This window comes from Amblyomma maculatum, chromosome 5 (genome assembly GCF_055883805.1).
Source record: "Amblyomma maculatum isolate TAMU_Amacu chromosome 5, ASM5588380v1, whole genome shotgun sequence".
Classification (NCBI taxonomy): Eukaryota; Metazoa; Arthropoda; class Arachnida; order Ixodida; family Ixodidae; genus Amblyomma; species Amblyomma maculatum.
In genome coordinates this window covers 113,239,853-113,261,004 of record NC_139348.1, presented here as the reverse complement: position 1 = coordinate 113,261,004, position 21,152 = coordinate 113,239,853, and the positions used below count along the sequence as shown (strand labels likewise).

At 44.7% G+C, this 21,152-nt stretch overlaps 1 pseudogene; it reads right to left on the bottom strand.

Moving 5' to 3' along the window:
* LOC146189255 (uncharacterized) overlaps positions 1-21,152 on the bottom strand; it is a 160,048-nt pseudogene that overhangs the window by 98,550 nt on the left and 40,346 nt on the right.

The following is a 21,152-nucleotide window of genomic DNA, read 5'->3' as shown; positions in this document are numbered from 1 at the left end:
CGCGAAATGTCTTGACGACCAGCGTAGTGTTGCTTCCGCAAGAAATGTACAAAATACTGATAGCAATCCTGCCATACCGAAGAGGATTCATTGGCAGCTGCTGCAGTCTGTGGCAGAAAACACCGAAACGCTATTAGGGAGGAAATAACTCAACTGTTATTTTAAACTTTTGGAGCTCTGATGGAATTCTAGATCTCGTATATTGAGTTAGCAAGTAAAACGACCGCCGGTAGGTTATTAAATATGGCAGAAACATAGTATTTATGTGTTATGCTTTAGTATTTGGTAGCAGTGTAAGGGATCACGTATGAGATTTTGGGTCTTTGGCAATGGGCTGGGGTATTCTGTATATTATAAGCGTCGTTCCAAAAGTGTTTGATCGAAATAGTTTCGAACATCACGAAGCAGAGATTCGGTCAATACATCTCATAAAAGTATTCGTACCTTTCTTTAGGCACAACTGATATGTCCTTATTGACAGTAAACAAATAAAAAAAAACAATTCTAGATGTCCACCTAACCGTACAATGGCTATAAATAGTTAATCCATACTTGAGGACATTGTAACTGAAGCATGAACAATAATTTTGTCACGTTGATTGCCATGCGATACTGCGTTAAGACAATACACAGGAATCCCAGCACATCTTTTTTCATAAGGGAGACAAATGCTAGCTCCACCGAACATCGCAATCAAGAAGCAACACCAGGGGCTTCAGTGACGACGCTTAATTGGATGACAAGTAGATTTCCGATGTGTGAAGGAACAATGAATTCAACCGCAGAAGAATTCACATCGTATTACGGATGCATACTAGACCTTTTTTCGTGAATGATGCTAATTTAATTAGCAGAGAGAAATTTTTTTTGTTTGATTTTCGTGCTTTGTAGACACCTGTTTACGATAGAGTAGTTAGTTGCACAGGATAAAAAAGCCGTATCTTCAGTGTATTAATATAGGTAACTGCCAACTGCATCGGTTTAAAATTGAGCCCTGAGGAGGTCCTTTTTGAACACACGAAAAAAACAATTTTTAAGCACTGTCGTCTGTTCTGCAGAATGCGGATTCATATAAGTCTAGAAAGGCCTTGTCGAGACAGGTTCTGTATTATAATCGCATGGAATCGTCATCATCATCAGCTAGATATACCAACTGCAGGGCGAAGGCCTCTCCCAATGCGGTGTAGTGCTAGCAGCATCTGGTTTACCCCTCTACCCTTCTTAACCTCATATAACAACCCAACTTTCTGCCCTCCTCAGCTACACACTACTTCCCTTGATATCAAATTTATTACCTAAAGCGACCATCGGTTATCATGTTTTTCTAGTACATGCCCTGCCCATCCCGATTTTCAAATTCTTTACAGCATCGAGAAATAGAGGACATGTTACTCGAATCCGATCCAGGGATTAATATAGCATGTAAACAAAAAGAAAATGTTTGAAAACCTCTGCCCTGTACAAATCCTACTGGGTAGATATTGTCACGTCTCTACAGAACGCCAAGCAGCGCCGAAAGATAAGACGGTTTGATTAGTGGACTAGAACGAGTCTTGCGCTCAAGCTTCCTCCTTCTTCTTTCAGCTCGCGCTTGTGTTCCCAGTTGTCATCTTTTGCGTCGTCTTCTATGCGGCATTTGCCCCCTCCTTAAGAAGCATCGTCCCGATGAGAACAAAAGGAAGTAGGAGGTTAAGGTCAGCCTGAGTGGTATGGCTTCATACGCACGACGTGGACGACGTCAGCTTGGTGCTGGCGTCGCTTTGATGTCGACACCCCGTTTGGAATCACCTCATAAGTGACGTCGGTTAAACGTTGCGGAACAACATAGGGTCTAAAGTATCGCCGGAATAGTTTTTCGAAGAGTCCACCGCGGCGAATAGGCGTCCAGACCCACACTTTGTCGCCAAGTTCGTACATTACATGTCGGTGTCTCTGATTGTACCGTCGTGCATTATGTTCCTGCTGATTTTTGATCCGCACACGCACTAGTTGGCGAGCTTCCTCTGCACGCTGAGTGAATTCCTAGGCGTCCTGATCGAGATCATCGGTGTCGGCATTCGGGAGCAATATTGCATCCAGCATAGTTGTTACTGGTCGCCTGTGAAGGAAACTGAATGGTGTCATGCGAGTGGTGTCGTGGCGCGCCGTATTGTAGGCGAGCGTGACGTAGGGAAGTATTTCGTCCCAATTCTTGTTGTTCACGTCGACATACATGCAAAGCATTTCTGCGAGGGTCTTATTGAGGCGTTCCGTCAACCCATTGGTTTGAGGGTAATAGGCTGTAGTTTTACGGTGACTGGTACCACTGAGGCGAAGAATGATTTCCTAAACTTCGGCCGTAAATGTAGTTCCTCGGTCAGTTATAATAAGTGCCCAAGCGCCATGCCTCAGGACAATGTTCTCAACGAAGAACCTAGCTGCTTCGGCGGCGGTACCCCTTGGCAGAGCCTTGGTCTCCGCGTAGCGGGTCAGATACACAGTGGCGACAATTATCCATTTATTCCCGGCTGTAGACGTCGAAATGGTCCCAGGAGGTCCATGCCAGTTTGCTTAAAAGGTGTCGCTGGCACTTGAAGAGGGTGGAGTAGGCCAGCTGGTTTTACAGGGGGTGATTTACGGCGCTGGCAGTGTATGCACGTACGTACATAGCGTTTCACTGTTGCCGGCAGTTTTGGCCAGCATTATCCGTGCTGTACTATAGCCAACGTGGGGGTGTAGCCTAGGTGACCGGCGGTTGGCTCGTCGGGGCACGCTTGCAAAGCTTCAGTGCGGAGAACCGATGGGACGACGAGGAGATGACTGTTTCCCCCAAGACGGAAGTTCTTCTTGTAAAGTACGTTGGTTGCGAATAAAGAATGAAGTGATTACTCGGGCGAAAATCTTAGGAACAACCGTAGTTCGCTTCTCCAAGAAATCAATAAGAGAGCAATTCCTGATCCTCTAGCTGCTGTTTGGACAGCGTTGAGTCATCTATGACACCTAAAAACGCAGTGTCTTCATCGGTCATAGTGGAAGGTTCGACCGGCGCTCTCGAAAGGCAATCTGCATCTGTGTGCTTCTTTCCAGATTTGTAAATAACTGCCATGTCGAATTATTGTAATCGAAGGCTCCAACGCGCGAGTCTCCCTGAAGAGTCCTTTAAGTTCGTTAGCCAACAGAGAGAGTGATGGTCGCTGACGACTTGAAAGGGGCGAGCGTACAAATAAGGGCGGAACTTCACAATCGCCCATACCTTTGCAAGGCATTCTTTTTCGGTTGCGGAGTAGTTCGCTACTGTCTTAGAAAGGGTCCTGCTGGCGTAAGCTATTACCTTTTCCACAACAACCTGGCACTGCAACAACACAGCAGCTAAGCCCACATTGCTGGCATCCATTTGAAGCAGTGTAGGGGCGTCGTCATCAAAGTGCGCCAGGACAGGTGGTGTCTGTAGACGCCTCCTCAGCTCATTGAAAGCTTGTTGCTGTTCTTTACCCTAGCGAAAGACAGCGTTGTCACGCGTCAGTGAAGTTAATGGTCAGGCAGTTCGTGAGAAGCCAGCAATAAACCGACGGTAATAGGCGCAAAGACCCAGGAAGCGCCGCAATGTCTTTGTCCGTAGGTGTTGGGAACTTGGCGACTGCGGAGAGCTTTTCAGGATCAGGCCGAACACCTTCTTGGCTGACGACGTGGCCTAAGAACCGCAGCTCCTCGTAACCGAAGTGGCGCTTCTCGGGTTTTAGTGTGGGGCCCGCAGATCGTATGGCCTGAAACACAGCTAGCAAACGGAGTAGATGCTCTTCAAATGTAGCCGAAAACACGATCACGTCGTCATGATACACCGAGCATGTTTGCCACTTAGGTCCCGAAAGCACAGTGTCCATCAGCCTCTGAAATGTTGCTGGCGCCGAGCATAAACCGAACCGAAGGACTTCAAACTCATACAATCCGTCGGGTGTGATGAATGCTGTCTTCTCCCGATCCCTGTTATCCACTTCGATTTGCCAATATCCACTTTTCAAGTCCATCGACAAGAAGTAACGTGGATTTCGTAGGCAATCCAAGGAGTCGTCGATGAGAGGGAGAGGGTACACGTCTTTTTTGGTCACTTGGTTGAGCTTGCGATAGTCTATGCAAAATCGTAAGCTGCCGTCCTTCTTTTTAACAAGTCCCACAGGGGAAGCTCAGGGACTCTTTGACGGCTGGATAACGTCGTCTCTCAGCATTTCGGCTACCTGGCGCTGAATGGCTTCACGTTCTTTCGGAGCCACACGGTAAGGATTTTGTCGAATCGGTCGAATCGAGTCATTCGTGATAATCCGATATTTTTTCAAAGGCGTTCGGCCGATCCGCGATTCTGTAGCAAAACATTCTCGAAATTTATCTATGAGATCCAAAAGGTGGTCCCGCTCTGAAGAAGACAAATTTGGGTTCACATCAATGATGGTTATGGGTGTCTTGCGCACTGATCCTCTCCGTTGCAGTAAGCAGCAGTGCTGCGCATTTGGGAGGCTGTCAAAAAAGGCCACAGTTGTGCCTTTCCGAATTTGCTGACGCTCGTCGCTGAAGTTTGTCAGCAGCAGTTCGGTATGCCCATTGGTCAAGTTGACCAGCCCTCGAGCTATAGAAATACCTCGGCCGAGTACCAGGGTAACGGCCCGTTCGGCAACGCCCTAGCCTGTATGCGCCACGTCGCATTTCACTTCAACAAGAGAGCATGATCGCGGAGGTAATGTCACCGTCTCATTGGTGACGCGTAAGGGCAATAGTGGCACTTGCGCATAACCAAGGTCTTCAAGGTTATTGGTGAAGGCAAAGACGCTGTCACGGATGCTGATTACAGCCCCATGAAGACGCAGAAAGTCCATGCCCAAGATGAGGTCTTTGCAGCAGTCAGGGAGAATAACGAAGCTGGCAACAAACACCGCGTTTCCTATTATTATCCGGGCAGTGTATTTCCCTGTTGGTGCCAGTAGCTGACCCCATCACTTCTTATTACTGGCCAAGTCCATTCAGTTTTTACTTTGCGCAGCGTGTCGGCCAGATTCTGGCTAATAATTGAAAAATCTGCCCTGGTATCCACCAGGGCATGTACCCTCAGCCCATCAATGGAGACGGCGAGGTCAGCGCTAACAAAGTTGATCGTCCCTTTCGGCATTTGCGGCGAAAGCGCGGCAAGGTCGGCGCTGTCAGCTTTGTCGTCATGGCAGATCATCTGGTACGGCATTTTCGGCGGTAGTGCGGCAATGTCAATGTTAGCGGCGGCGTCAGAAGCACGGGCTGTCGGCAATCCGCCTTTTTCGCGAGTTTTTTGCGCATGCGCGAAGTCGTAGCGGCGACCGATGGAAACACATTGGACGGCGTCGACGGCGTTTCTCGGCGCCGCCAGTGCGGGGGCTGGCGGCGGCGGGCGGCACGGTGACCGTCACAGGCTCGGAAAAGCGATGCCAACCACTCCTGCCGCGTACGGTTGCCACTCTCTAAGTGTGGCGAGATGCAAGACGTAGTTTTTCAGATTTCCTTCGGCGAGCCGCAACCAACAACGACGTGAAGCTTGAATTAGGGCCACCAAGCGTCAAGATGTGAATGGCCGACCTTAGCAACCGACTGCTTACGCTCGACTGTGCGAAAAACACTTCGTTACAGGTATGTATGCATCTAAAGGTAATGTGCATGATGAAAAGTACCTACCGGAGTTTGCACCAAGCCTGTAACCCACCAGTGATAGCCGCAATGAGCATTTGTTCGCCGCTCTTGTTTTTTCTTGTTAGTCAGGTGTCAGTCACGATAAAAGATGCTAAATATTACGGCCTAGCGCACACAGCCGCCTGTGATATCTGAGCTACCTAGCCCTTTCGCACATAAAGAAATTAACAAAATACATCGCCTTCAGGCCTCGGCGCAACTTAAGCAATCATGCACCGAAGAAATCCTCATTGCAGCTATCACTGGTGCGTTACAGGCTGGGTGCAAACTCCAGTAGGTACTTTTCATCATGCATATTTCCTTTAGATGCATACATACCTGTAGTATCTGTGCTAGTGCCGCTCTGAGCATATGATGCACTTGACACTCTTGCACGATGCACAGTATATTTTTTTTACCCTAAAGGCCTGCCTTCGTACACGCCAAAGCATTCGGATTTCGTTCCTTTGGTGTATGCAATCAGATGCACTTCGTTAGGAAGCTATTGTCGTCTTCGTCCAACCGTTTGCAACAGCAAGGAAACCGCCCGGCACAAATGAGTCTCCTGGAGGGTTCGTGCTCGTTCACTTGCAGAGTGCATCACTCTGGACGTAGAACAGGGTTGGTTCCTGACCGAGATGCGCATCCGATATGTAGGAGATGCACATGTGTCACCAAGTCGTTGATTCCGCAGAAATCGCGGCGGAAGCAGAAAGGTTGTGGATCCTTTAACAACAGAATGGCCATTTAAACAAGGGCAATGCGCTAGAAAGAAGAGGACATGGATAGGTCATACATGTTTAAGTATGTATGACCGACTAGCCCAACAACGTGCTCTCTTAAAGAATGACCATTCGCTGTGCACTGAGAACCTTTTCACCACTGCGACGACATCCGTTCTGACTCCTGAGGGCAGAAACCGGCTACAGCTCTGAATAATCCGTTTCCAGAAAAATGCCGCGCGCTTCCTGCTGGTGTGCATTCCGGCCGGGACAATGACCTTTTCCGGGGGTGTGTATAAATGCCTCTCTGCCGAGCTTCGTAGGTGAAATCCTATAGCTCCACGATTGTAGATGATGCGAGGAGGAAGCGACGCCCATTGCATCATGCCGGCGCCGCGGCCACCCCATTTTGCTCGGTAACTCAAGACACCCCGCGCATATTCGCCGCTCGAAGTCACAAGAAACAATTCCACCTAGCTCTGCAGCATCAACAAACCACTGGCTGCTTTGCCCTTTGAGATCCCTCTCCCTGCCTCCGCGCTCTCATGTCTGCCGAAAACCTGTACGCTGAAAGAGTCTCAATCTGTCACGTCGAACACGGCCCGCGCTACACGCTTTTACAATACAAATTGATAGTATATGCGTGCGTTGTGAGTGGATTGTGAAAATGTTGTACATTCCCTCATACTGCGTGAACATGACATACTTCAATCACTGTCACTACTTTCTGCCCCGAGGCCAAAAAAGGGGGGGAAGCTTTCGCTTTCTACCTGCGTTGGCGTGGTTTTTTCGTATGGTGCGCTTTCGCGTCGTCTGCTACACTGCCGTCCAATGTGTTTCTCGCCCGCTCCCGCATGATGGCGCCACATCCTCCCGCAAAAGGCGGATTGCGGAGGTGGTGAGGGTTTCGACATTTTTCGACTGGTTGCAACCTCCCCTCGCGAGATTGCAGCTCTTAGTTTCCCCGGTGAGGGCTAGGGGACCGCCGTCCGCTAACGTCAGTAGTGTTGCGACGCGTCGGCGAATAATAACGCTGTGGCGATGGGGAAGAGCGGCGGCGGAAGCCCTGCTTCCTGTTCGGTTTCCCTGCTAACCGGAGGGTCGTGTTCGATTTGGGCAGAATCAGTGTAGAAGCGGCGGCGAGCTGAAGCAGGCGGAAAGGCCTACCCCTCTTCACGGTGGCGGCAGTACCAATACACATGGCCAGGTTGTCCGCAGTAGAAACGAAGTGGTCGGCTCTCATAACTGCGCTACCTGTCAGTTCGGCGCAGTAGCGAGAGCCTGGGAGGCGCCCACTGATGGCCCTGGAGGAACCGAATCTCTTGACGGTTCGGTGAGCTCGGTGGGGCGTGGTCTGGAGATGGGCAACGAAGGACCGCAGCATAGCTCTCAAGCTGCGGCTCGAGGTAAGGTGCAGGAATGTTGGCCGTGCAGCTGATCGGTTTTGGAGCGTGGTATGGTTCGGAAAGGGGTGCCGCGTTGTCGACTGGATGAGACTCGTTTCATGGTGTAGACGGTGATAGGGCGTACCGAATTTCATTCCTCACTGTTTCCATGAGGACCTCTGACGACTGAGCCTCTGTAGTCGTAATTCGCTGCAGCTCCTCAAGGACAATGCCTCTAATAATGTCCCGAAGAGTGGTCGTATATGTTGCAGTCAGCGCCGCCGCAGTCGTCGGGGCACAGTTGACCGGTCGGTTGTACTGGCGGCACCGGTCTTAGAGGGCTCGTTCGATAGCCCTAGCGTCCTTAACGAACTCTCTCACGGTTTTAGGGTGGTTGCGTACCAAGCCGGCAAACACCTGTTCTTTGACGCCATGCATGAGATGCCGTAGCTTCTTTGGCTCACTCTATCAGGGTCGGCACGGCGAAAAAGGCGAGCCATGTCTTCCGGAAACATAGCCACGCTCTCATTCGGCTTCTGGACGCGCACTTCAAGCAGGCGCAGCGCATTGTCTCGTCGATCCGTTCTCGCAAAAGTATCTACCAGCTGGCAGCGGAAGTCATTCCATGTGGATAAGCTGGTCTCGCGGTTTTCAAACCACGTTCTAGCATTATACTGAAGGGTAAAATAATTGACAGCTTCTGGTCTGCGCTCCATTAATTGATTTTGGCCACTCGCTCAAACTGGTCAAGCCAGTCCTCCACATCTTCAAATGCTTCCCCGCGAAAGCACTCTGGTACCTTGGTGTTCTGAAGAGTCACCGGCGTAAGGTTGGAATGTGTCATGGCTTGGGGGACCTGACGAACTTGGGCGTTTGAAGAGTCGTTCGGCAGATGGCTGTACTCCGGGGCTAGGCCTAGAAGGCGGCGGCTAGCGCGATGGATAGGAGTGCCGATGTCTGGGATCCGCTTTGTCTGCCGGAAGGAGTCTTATGCATAGCCCAGCAGCGCTCCACCAGTGTCACGTCTCGACAGAACGCCAAGGAGGGCCGAAAGATAAGACTAGAACGAGTCTTGCGCTCATGCTTCCTCCTTCTTTCAGCTCGCGCTTGTGTTCCCAGTCGTCATCATTTGCGTCCTCTTCTATGCGGCAATATTAAACTAATAATATTACAGAAATCACAGCAGCTAACTAGCAGCCAAAAAAACTAGGAACACGTGCTTAATTGCATCTAAGTTCCTTCAAAGCTCACTAAAATTTATTGTTTCGAAGCCGGGAGATTTTTCCATCTATACCAGAGCTATTTGAATTAGCCAAGTGATACTAAAGATACTGAGAATCTAGCAAACTACCTGATAAAGTACACAAAAAATTGCTGTCATGTTTTTGATGCGCAAATTCCTGACCAAATTGGTTTAGTAAATTAACCGCTGTTTGGTCATCTGAAGAAACATCTGGCGACGTGCTCATTTTAACAGTTAAAATTTTGCTTTCGGTAATATTTTTGATTGATAAGTGGTAAAGTTTGCTCCATATCAGATATAACGTATTGAAACTTTTTATCTGAAATAAGTGCGTTTATTAGGTATTTTTATTGCATTGATCTTGTTTCTGGCCTACCCCAAATTTTAACGCAGCTTATTGCACTTAGCTACAGTACACTTTAAATTTTTTTTTACGGATGCTTGCAGTTCGCTGATCCTCCATTCGCGAATAAAGTTGCGTTGCCGTATTTTGATAAGGGGTGTAGCCGTTAGTGAAATATTCAGAAGAGCTACAATGCATAAAAAGCTTTCCCATTACTAATATAGGAATAGTTTAGAGAATAACATTTGATGAGGTATGCTGATTTCCTTAAAAATTATTAAATTTACCAAAGCATTTACAACTTGTATGAGAAAACCGAAACAAGTAGTGGTCAAATAGTTCAATGCGTAAAATGTCAGTTTTGACTTCGTAATTATGGGCTGCAACGTATATAGGTTTGATATAAGGTGAAACAAGAAGCATATCAATGATTTTTTTCACGAGCTGCTATGTGGATTGGCGTTTAGATGGCTTATTTAGACAGCGTATCTAAATATTCTGCGATTATTGCAACTGCACGACATAGCGTATCTATACTATTGTCTTCGGTAAGGACAATACCTTCATCGGTTCCGAATCGAGAAAACATTCGTAGTGAAAAGTTCGGCCAAAAGAAGGCGTCTGTTGCCACGTAGGTGCATATACGTGAAGCGACACCATAAAAAGACGACGATTAGATAAGCGGAACGTTATAGCTTAGGTATGGCCGATTGGCAAGTTTAGTTCGGACAAAGGGGCAATATTTTTTTATAAAGGCAGCTGCTCTGTCACATCTCCATTGTAGATATAAGATTGGGAAGCAAGTCCTACAGGTAAAACGAGAGAAAAAATTGAATATTTGACTCGGCGAATACGATTACGTGCAATTATTATGGTACACGGGAAATATCGGCTACATAATGGCAAAAACTTGGGAAAATTTTGGATCTTTACGTAGGTAACAAAAATACATCATTAAGCGGGAAATCAAAAATGAAACGAAGAGACTTCTGATAAGAGACCCCAGACCTTGAAAGAAATACCTGTTAGCGTAGAAAGTGTCCTGCGCGTGCAGCACGCACGCAGCCATGGCGAAGACTATTGGTAGTTCAGCGTGACAGGAACCATATTTCCGCATATATGAATGCTCTCCGTGCTGAGCTTACATAAGACACTGGCATTGTTTTGAAGTATACCCGCGTCGTTGTCACTTACAAATAGAGCACTTTCAAGATTGGTTCTCTGTAAAACTGACAACATTTTAAACGGAGGTTATTGATTGTCCTGTTTTCAAGTTATCAGACTGTTTTGAAATTATCTGTGCATCTCAAAGCTCAAAATTTGCTGTAAAAGCCTCGAACCCTTTTTCGAAATATCCATGTGGATGCACTCTTGTTGTATGCATCTCATGAGAAAGACAGCGTCCTTCACTGACGCTGCTTGCGCAGAAATCTTCCCGAAACTCACCAAAATTATATCTAAAAAATCGTTCGGCCTCTTAATTAATTTTTAGCCATGCTACTCAGCTAAAGAAAAGTGGTGAATGTACAACTCTAAAAAGACATTTAGATGAGTTTAGATAGATAGTTATTTCAAGCATATTTGTACTTTTGCTGTGCTCCCTGTTTGTAGCAAATACTTCGGAAAGTGGGCTGGAATTTGCACCACCCGTAGAGCCACGGACCATGACTGCTTTATCAGCCAAAAATGGTTTTGCGATCTCAAATGGAAATCGCAGGTTGCAATTAAAATTTGTCTCTAATTTGAGATGTTAGAACGTAGCGGTTTTATAAGGTACGAATAATTTCTTTAAAGAGTGAAATTTCTGCTGAACAAACGTTTTATGCGAATAAAACATAAATTTTGTGGTACACTATGTGTGACATTGACACCCGGGTGTTTAATTCAGCATCTGTTTGTAGCGTATATCTTCAGCACATTAGCGGGGTGCAAAATATTCATGAAAATGTTACACTTCTGTTCCAGCCGGACGTAGCATCAAAATTCCAAAGAAAGATGACCCGTCTTCATCGTACAATACAATACAGTACAGTACAATAAACAGATGTGGAAGTAAATTGTACCTTACTTGAAAAACGTGAATACAGTTGAGCCCTTTGTCCGAAATCATTTCACACAATTTGCTTAAAGTTATTTGCAGTACATCGACATCACTGAAATCTTTAAGCACTCTTGGAAAAAATATTTATGCAAAGTTGGCTTCCTTCCGATAAAGAAATTTGTTTCAGGCACTTAGATATCTCAAGAGCGGTAAGGGGAAAGCCTTTTCTGCGGATCTTTGCATTCAATTAGTCCTTTTGTTTTGCTGTTATTCCTTTTTGTTTGCTGACCTTTTCACACCATCTAATTTCTATTTTGTTGGTTGTTTTCCTTTTACTGTTTTTACTATTTTTTCTTTTACTGCTTTTCTCCTCTTTTACTCTTGCTTCTGTTTTCTACGTTTTAACGCAATGTCGTGAACTGACTCTAACGATTTGCAACGTTTTTGCACAATTTCGACACATTTTGCAAACTCTAAAAAAGTACGTGAATATTTTACGTCTGAACATTATATCGACGTCCGTTGCCATTTTGATGTGGAATTGATTTTTGGTCCTAATTGAAAAAGTAATGAATTCACATCAACGAAAGTTTTACAGACACATTCTTCACCTGCTACCTATTACAACCATTATTTTACGCATGAATCAATACATTTTGGAAGGTAACGGTGTGACACCCTCCGTGGACGCTTATATCCTCTTCGCAGGCATGAGGCTATAACAAATATCAACTTAATTTGATATTGAGTGAAGTACGAGAAATGTCATTAAACTTTTTTTTTCACTTGCTGTAAAAAGCATAAAATAAACTCATACCATTACAATAACTGCAATATGGAACAAAAAATTGAGCTGTATAAATACCCAATGAATCGTTTCGTTAAACGTCTAGGCAGCCAAAAAGCTAAGGCATTTGTGACAGCAGCAGTCTACAGGGGAACATATATACTCAGCTCTCAACAGCGACGAAACCTTTCATCCATAACAGACCAAATACGAGCTGTGACGCCCAAAGCCGGCAGGTGGTTTCAGTACCTAGATGATGTGGGAGCGTGCCGAAGTGTTCGCACACAGCCTACTTTGTGGCGTTGCTTACCGTCTCACATTCACATCTGCCTCAGTCAGCACCCCAGTGAAGGATCGACCAAGAATAACTTCCACACTGCATGACTTCGGCACAAGGTTGTTGCCTGGCATCACATTTCTTCGCACTGAAAATTATTTGAAAATGAAGTAGATGAAACGCAATTCAGGTTATTTATTATTCCCTTTCATACCCTCGCGGCTTCTCAAATATCGTATCCCTGATCAGGATATGCGGCATCAAAATGGGCTGGATACAAATCATATTCTATTGAGCGAGTATTCGTGAAAGTCGCCGCCATATGCGCTTTTGCCTCGCGAAAAAGTACGAGTAAATTTGCATGCTGTACTACTATCGACATCACGATTGCTAGGTTCAAAGCAAGGAAATGATGTTCGGGCGCCAGGAGACGGCTGGCGAAGAGTAATCTTATGCGCTTTCACACAGTCATTCCAAAGCAATTTGTTAGACTTGAGAGCCTGAGACTTTTCACAAAAAGTTATATACATCTCGCGTGCTCATCGGTGGGGCCCAAAGGCCCTGAACTATCGTGCTCAACCGGCTACTGGCACTTGCGGTGGCCTGGACTGGGGCTGCTGGCCAACTGAGGCCGGGTATCACCATCGTCCTCTGTGATGTAGGAAATAAAACGTTTCACAAGCAAGTGAACCGAGATAGTCTGTGCACAAGCTGAGGTTGTCGGTGCTATCAAAATTATGTAATAAGGCGAGGAAATATAGCTCGCCCATAACACCATGTATATTTGGGTAGACAAAAAATCTGACAAAAAGGCGCTACCAAGCCACCACTGGTGGGCGCCAGCAAAGATTTCTTGGCTTTTTATAGCACAATTTTAGCTTCAGTTGATAATTTTAAAAGTAATTTGTACATTGATGTTTTCTTATCGTTTCTTGCTTTTTTCAATATATTATGAAACATTGCACACATTCGTGCAATAAATTATGCGCATTGCACAATATGTATGGACCGCTTTAAAATGATCGGAAGAGCTGATTTACATGTAGGGCACACTCTAACAACACTTGATACTAAGATAACACTAATGCTAAAGGTAGCACATTGCTTAAGCACGAAGTAAAAAATTGTCCTTACCCTTACGGAAATGCCATATCTGGACTTATAAAAATAATCCAGATCAGTTATATCAGAGATTGGACAGATGGGGTTAATTAGGACAGATCTATGCCAGATAAGGCATATCTGCACAATTCTTGATTTCGAGTACCAGATAAGGCATATCTGGTTGTATATGCCTGATCTGCCCAATTCCTGATTTCGAGTACCAGATAAGGCATATTTGGTTAGATATGCCTTATCAACCCAATTCCTGATTTAAAGATCTAGCCCGCATGGCATGTAGGTTTTGAACTATAGGTCTATATATCTGCATATCAACATAACACTTTATTGCAACACACACAAGACAGTTTCAGTATCCCAGCTAAACGCACGCTCAATCAAGTTTGCCCAGGGAAACCTGAATTTCCCCTTTTATTTCAAACCTTACAGGAAAATAGCTTTGAAACCACAGGTTTTCTTTTTTCCCTGCCTATATGGAATCGCTCAAAGAAGGGTCTGAATTACGTGTGTATACCGAGGGTCAAAGACATGCTCGTCCATTAGTAAATATTGAGATTAGGCGCGATACTAAAACAAACTAATGGGATATCTGAACAGAATAATGTCTACACGAGAAGCTAAAGTGAGACATTAACCTATTAAATTAGATATTACATTTTTATTCTACTCTTTCACACACAGAGCTTTAACCAGTAAATGCTTTTAGTTTTAGCTGGTTTACTTGCGAAGCTAAATAAAATAAACGGCTAATAATTGAACAAGACTATTTAACTCTCGCTACCACGGGAAAAAGGGCAGTTTTTACTAGGTAGAAGGAAATATTTTTTGGCGACTAGACACTAATGCCTTATTTACATTGCTTGGTATCAAAATGTAGCTAAAAGAATGTTCTATTCAATAGCATAAACATTACAAATATATTTATTAGACAAATTAGTAAGCATAATGTTTATAATTTAAAAATCTGTACAGTGAGGACATCATTCTCATTGAAGAAAAAGAGCAAAACTTTAAATATACCAAGCGTGGAAAAATTTGAAGGTATACATTCTGTAGCTAATTTTGTCATAAAAAGATAGATAGATAGATAGATAGATAGATAGATAGATAGATAGATAGAGAGATAGAGAGATAGATAGATAGATAGATAGATAGATAGATAGATAGATAGATAGATAGATAGATAGATAGATAGATAGATAGATAGATAGATAGATAGATAGATAGATAGATAGATAGATAGATAGATAGATAGATAGATAGATAGATAGATAGATAGATAGATAGATAGATAGATAGATAGATAGATAGATAGATAGATAGATAGATAGATAGATAGATAGATAGATAGATAGATAGATAGATAGATAGATAGATAGATAGATAGATAGATAGATAGATAGATAGATAGATAGATAGATAGATAGATAGATAGATAGATAGATAGATAGATAGATAGATAGATAGATAGATAGATAGATAGATAGATAGATAGATAGATAGATAGATAGATAGATAGATAGATAGATAGATAGATAGATAGATAGATAGATAGATAGATAGATAGATAGATAGATAGATAGATAGATAGATAGATAGATAGATAGATAGATAGATAGATAGATAGATAGATAGATAGATAATGTTTATTTGAGTGTGCCTCAACAGCCAAGTGGCCTAAAGGAGCGCACACTAGGTCAGATACATCAGAACACTTAAGAACATTTAAAACCAGGCATGAAAACAACAATTAGGCAAATATGTCCGTGTCAATAAACGTTTTGTTATACAAGCTTTGTATACGAGTCATTGGACAGTTGGCGTGCAAATCTGGATAAAATGTGTCAGAACATTTTGCAGCCTTTGCATGCGGCACACAAAAATTCAGTGACATCAGTAAGGTCTCACAGTTAATAAAACCACGCACAATTTTTTGCAAAAACTGCATGTCACGTATGAGTCGCCTGTCGCCAAGAGTACACATTTTGAGGTCTGCCAAGAGAGAATCGTAGTCGTAAAAACGGCGGCGTCCAATATATCTGTCATAAAAGATGCGTATGAACTTACGCTGGACATTTTCAATTTTTGCGCAATAGGTGGCAGATAAGTTATTCCAGGCCACTGACGCGAACTCAAGACGCGGTCTCACAAGGGCACAATATAGAGTGCGTAGACATTCGTGCCGTTGAAATTTTTTTGTTAGTCTAGAGATAAGACCGATATGTTGCAATGCGCTTAACACAATTGAATTTACATGCAATCTAAAATCAAGCCTTGAATCAACAACAACACCAAGGTCTCGTACATGGGCCACACGAGAAATCTGACCCGCCAAAAGTGTATAATCAAACACAACTGCATCGCGTTTCCTAGTTAAAGACAAGACGGAAGTCTTCTTAATATTCAGCTTTAAGCGATTCAACAAGCACCATTTCTCGATGTTGTTAATGTCAGCTTGCAATTGGCGGCAGTCCTCAATATCTCCAATATTACGGAATAATTTGAAATCATCTGCGAAGAGCAAAATTTTCGAGTCCTTGACATGTAACGGCAAATCATTAACAAACACTAAAAACAACAACGGTCCTAAGTTGGAGCCTTGAGGCACCCCCGAAGATGATAGAAATTCGTTGGACACACAGCCGGAAAATCGGACCATGTTACGGCGGCTGCCAAGGCAGCTTTTGAGCCACCTACAGTACATGGGGCAAAGTCCGTATCTTTCCATCTTCATCAGAAGTACCTCATGGGAAACCGTATCGAAAGCTTTAGTCATGTCAAAGTAGACTGCGTCTACCTGACCGCGATTAAATACATGTGGGCCAGTATAATCAAGAAAGCTGCATAAATTCGTTTCCACAGATCGACCTTTTAAAAACCCGTGCTGCAGAATTGAGATCTTCTGCTTGAAGTATGAGCTCATGCGTTCGTACATAACCATTTCAAAAACTTTCGCAAAAGAACAAATCAGTGACACAGGTCGAAAGTTGTTCACATCACAAGCATCGCCAGACTTGAATACAGGAACAACTACTGACAATTTCCAATGACAAGAAAAAACACCAGTTCGCAATGATAAGTTGAACAAATGTGCTAAAACAGGGGCAAAAATGTCAGCGCATCCTTTGATTATGAAGCTGGGAATTTCATCAACTCCTGTTGAAAGTTTTGGCTTAAGTTTCTGAATCGCCAAAAGACCCTCATGCTCGGTAACATTATCATAAGCCAAACAGTCAGCGCTGTCTTCAGAAGTGATACGAGCTGGTGCGTTATCATGGCGCACAAAACAAGAGCTGAAGTGATCAGCAAAAGCTTGGCACACATCTTGAGGTTTAAAACAGATACCATCGCGCGTCTTTATCACAGCAGCACTAACCTTATCATTTCGTTGCTTGCGCACAAAATCCCAAAAACTGTTTGGTTCCTTTTTGAAGTTCTGTTCAAGAAGTTTGTGGTACTCGGCTTCATCACGTGCAATCAGTTTTTTCACAATTTTTCTGCACAATGAATATCTTTGGTACCAATACTCACTTTCTGATTTCACGTAGAGTTTATGATACTTCTGTTTTTTCTTCAAGTAATGTCTCAAATCGAGCGAGAACCAGCAAGGAAATCTACACTTCTTCGATTTACGGCGTGGTATACACGTTCTCATTATACCCTGTACAACTGATGTAAGTAGCTCGACGCCTGTGTTTACATCATCAATCTCAAGCAATTCAGACCAGTCGTAGGCCTGAAGATCGTTGTACAGCTTCAGGTAATTGCCATACGCGTATCTAAATTTTTCTGGCACCATCTCACGCACTGGACGAAAAGACAAAAAGAACGACAAGGTAAACGGGTAATGATATTTGTCTATCAGAACAAGAGGATCGCGCACCGCTTGCACGCCGAAAAGAGGCACATTAGATAAAATTAGGTCTAAAATGTTTCCAGCACAGTTCTTCATTGCATTGCATTGATGTAAACCATGGAAATTACTAAAATCAATTAAACATTCGGCTTTTTCTCGAGTTGCTGTGCAGTCACTAGTGACCAAACCAGTGGACAAATCGACCTTAGGAAGATTAAAGTCTCCGTAAATGTGAACCTTGTATTTCGAAAAATCGATTTTTTCCCCAATATCTAAGAAATGATCGGTAAAAACGTTAGGAGCAGAATTTGGTGGAAAGTAGTAACAGCCAACTAGATAGTGCGATTTGTCACACGTTGGAATTTCCAACCACACACATTCTTCGTATGTCTCCAGGTCTGGTCTCCTAAATGCATTTAGCAAAGAACGGCAGGCTATCAGAACTCCGCCCCCGTATTTAATCTTGTCAGAATAGACCCTGTCGGCCCTGAAGACAGCATACTCATCTGTGAAATAAGACGCACTTGAACATGATGAGTTTAGCCACGTTTCTGTCAGGCATATGATGTCATACTCACATTCGTATGCATTCGCGAAGAGAGCTTCCGTTTTAGTTCGCAGCCCTCTCGTGTTTTGGTAATACAGCTTAATTTCCTGTGCCATTTTCGGATGTAGCTAGAGCTCCGTTAGGGTCATCGAAGCGCCGTGAGGACCACAGCTTTCCATAGAAAGGGCGAAATACACAACCATCAGGCCACACTTCCGGATTGTTCACAAGCTCAAATAAATGCTCATCCAGAGAAACGTGAAATGAGCAATATGTATCGTACTTCGTTTTGAGTTTCGTGCAAGTAACAACTTTGTCACCTATTGTATTCGCCAAAAGTTCCTGTATGTCCGACGCCGTTGTTGTCGGGTCCAGGCGAGAAACAAATAAGCTTTTCTTCGCCGGTAGTTTGGGCGCTACTTTAAGCATGGATTGCTTAGATGTGCCAAACGTTGCTCGAGGCCGAGAGGGTTGGCTCACCGCTTTCAACGGGCGTGGCAGATGAGTACTCCGGTCCTGAGCAGGAGGCTTCGAAGGAGGGGCAGACATTCCAGCGGGAAGATTTACCGCCACAGCTGAAGCGTAGTTGCGAGATTCCGAGCAGTCAGAATTCGAACACTCACACTGGCTGGCGGTACGAACAGATGCACTCAGGCCACTCAAAGATTCACGCAGGAGCGCGTTTTCCGCACGAAGCCGTCGCACCTCATCCGTCAACGCATCCATTCGACTAGCCATTTCCCGTAGCATTAAAATAACACTCGAGGAAGCACTGACGGAATCCGAGTCTTGAAAATCCAGGGAAGAGCGCTGCGCTTCGGGGGGCGTTTCCGTGTTACTAGTTCCGCAGATAAGCCCCTCTGCCGAAGGATCACGCCGCTTCACGCAATGAACACATTTCTACTTGCTGGCTCCGGATTCCATTAGGATGTTGTATTCCTCGGCCTGTATGTTAATGCATTTGAAGTGAAAACGCTGCTTGCAAGACGCGCACGGCAAAAATTGCTGCCTACCACGAATGGGCTGGGAGCAGCGCGCACATGCGTCCGCATCGGGCGCCATCTTGCATCCAAGATCCATAATTATGTCATCTTGCATCCAAGATGACATAATTTTTAGAGGGTATTGCCGAAAACTGTTCTTTCACCAAAAAAAAAGTTAGTGCCATCAACTTCGACTTCCTGGTTTCATTTAGGAAAAAACTGCATGCGCTTCACAGCTGCTGGCAAGGAATGATGTCTGTATGACGTTGTGACCTTGAAAACAAATAATATAGCTGAGCATATGTTGAGCCGCTCATAACTATTTATTAGTAGTCGAAATATGCGCTGCACATAGAGCGACATACCTGCTGGATGTTCCGGCTCGACTTCAATGCATCCTTCTCATGGGTGCTTAAATCTGATGCGTCCACATCTTCTTCTGGCTCACCACTGCTGTCTGCATCCGCAAAATCAGCTCCTGAAGCGCTCGATTGATAAGAAACGCGATCTTTTCTAGAAGCATCCGCACGCGATGACGACGCTATGCTCGAAGTGCTCGCTGGCCAATCCGAAACGTCGCCAGGAGAAGCACCGAAAAGCAAAAAAAAACAACAAAACATGTCGGATCACGCCGTTTGTTTCCCACTTTCTAACCTAGATGGCGCTAGGTGCCTGCAAACCGCTCGCACGCTCGAGAATTTGAACCGTGGTTGATCAGATTGATCGATTTGAATAGGCACGGTAGCGAAAGAGTTAAAGGGAATTTAAAGGTTTGTCGATACCCAAAAAAGGTACCGCTAAACCGCAGGGCGATAAAACACACACTGCTGGGACCTTAGCAAAGTACATATAGGCTGTCAGGAAGTACTGGTGTTACCTTGAGCAGAGACTGCAGTGCAAAATGAGCGAATGCGCCTAACTCGTGGTTGCTTTCGAAATTAAGAGTGAAAACAAAGAAAAAAGCATGTCCGATGGCATTTGTCATGACAGTGACAGCTCTGCCCTTAAACCAAATCAAGCATGAAGCTACTTAGCTAGTGCAAATAATAATAATAATAACAAACAACGAAGGACCCTATCCACCCACTAAAATTTGTTTAAATTGCTAAAGCGAAAGACAAATTAGCAACGAAATGTACGGAAAAATATCACATACTGGCAATTGCCATCCAAATTACTGATTGGAAAATTTTTCTATCAAAATAATAAAATGAACAATATCCTGAGGCTGGCAAGTGCTAGTTCCCGACAAGAAGTCTCACGCTCACGGTTTTGGGGATCGGGCGTGAAGATGAGGCGGCACGATAAGCGTGCGATCCGACGCAATGGTGAAGATTTGGCCGGGCCACCCTGGGCAGAAGCCTCGAAAAGCTCAATCGACCATCAGGTTCGCTGCCAAGGCTGGGGGGCAGTTTCCACCCACAATGGGACACAGTAATTTCCTCTGTGCCGACAGTCAGACTGAAGCTCTTGCAGGTATGCTGTCGCATTTCTGTTACATGCACACAGCTAATAGCGAACAGGCGCTGGCACACACACACCAGCATACACAACATGCAGCACGCCCGCCAGCCGCACCGAACTCCGATGTTTTCCACCGCGAAAGGAACGAGACAAGTGCTTAGGCGCACGGAGTTGAAAGGGGGAGGGGAAAGAAGCAAGCACACACAAAACGGAGAGCTCGCGGTCTACGCGGTATAGAGCGTGGCAGCGAGGAGGAGAGATGAAATGCGAGCCCGCGACGCAGGGGCAAGGTCAATGTACAACTGGTCGCGCAACTTGGAAGAAAACGCGTGCAGCTGCCTACTGCCAGCGGCATCAACTCGATGATAAGGGCTCCTGCGAACTGTGAGGCAAATTACTAGCACACAGAAAATAAGATCTGCCAGAATTCCAAAGTACTAGAAAGCAAACATAATATTCGCGCTCAGGAATGAATGCAGTTTTTGTTTCTTGCGTAAGAAAAAAACGTGTCACATTTTTAATAATATTTTAACTTGCTTGTAACGGCCTCTCTCGGCCACTTATTATCCGCTGCGTAGTTGCCCAAAGCTCAGAAATGGCTCAGACCAAAGCTTTTTTCATCCGCGGATGAGTGCGTCATCGGCCCCGCTTCAACGTTCATCGTTGCGTGCTGCGTACAGAGTGGGTTATCTGTACTAAACAGTCAGTATTTCATTCTGCT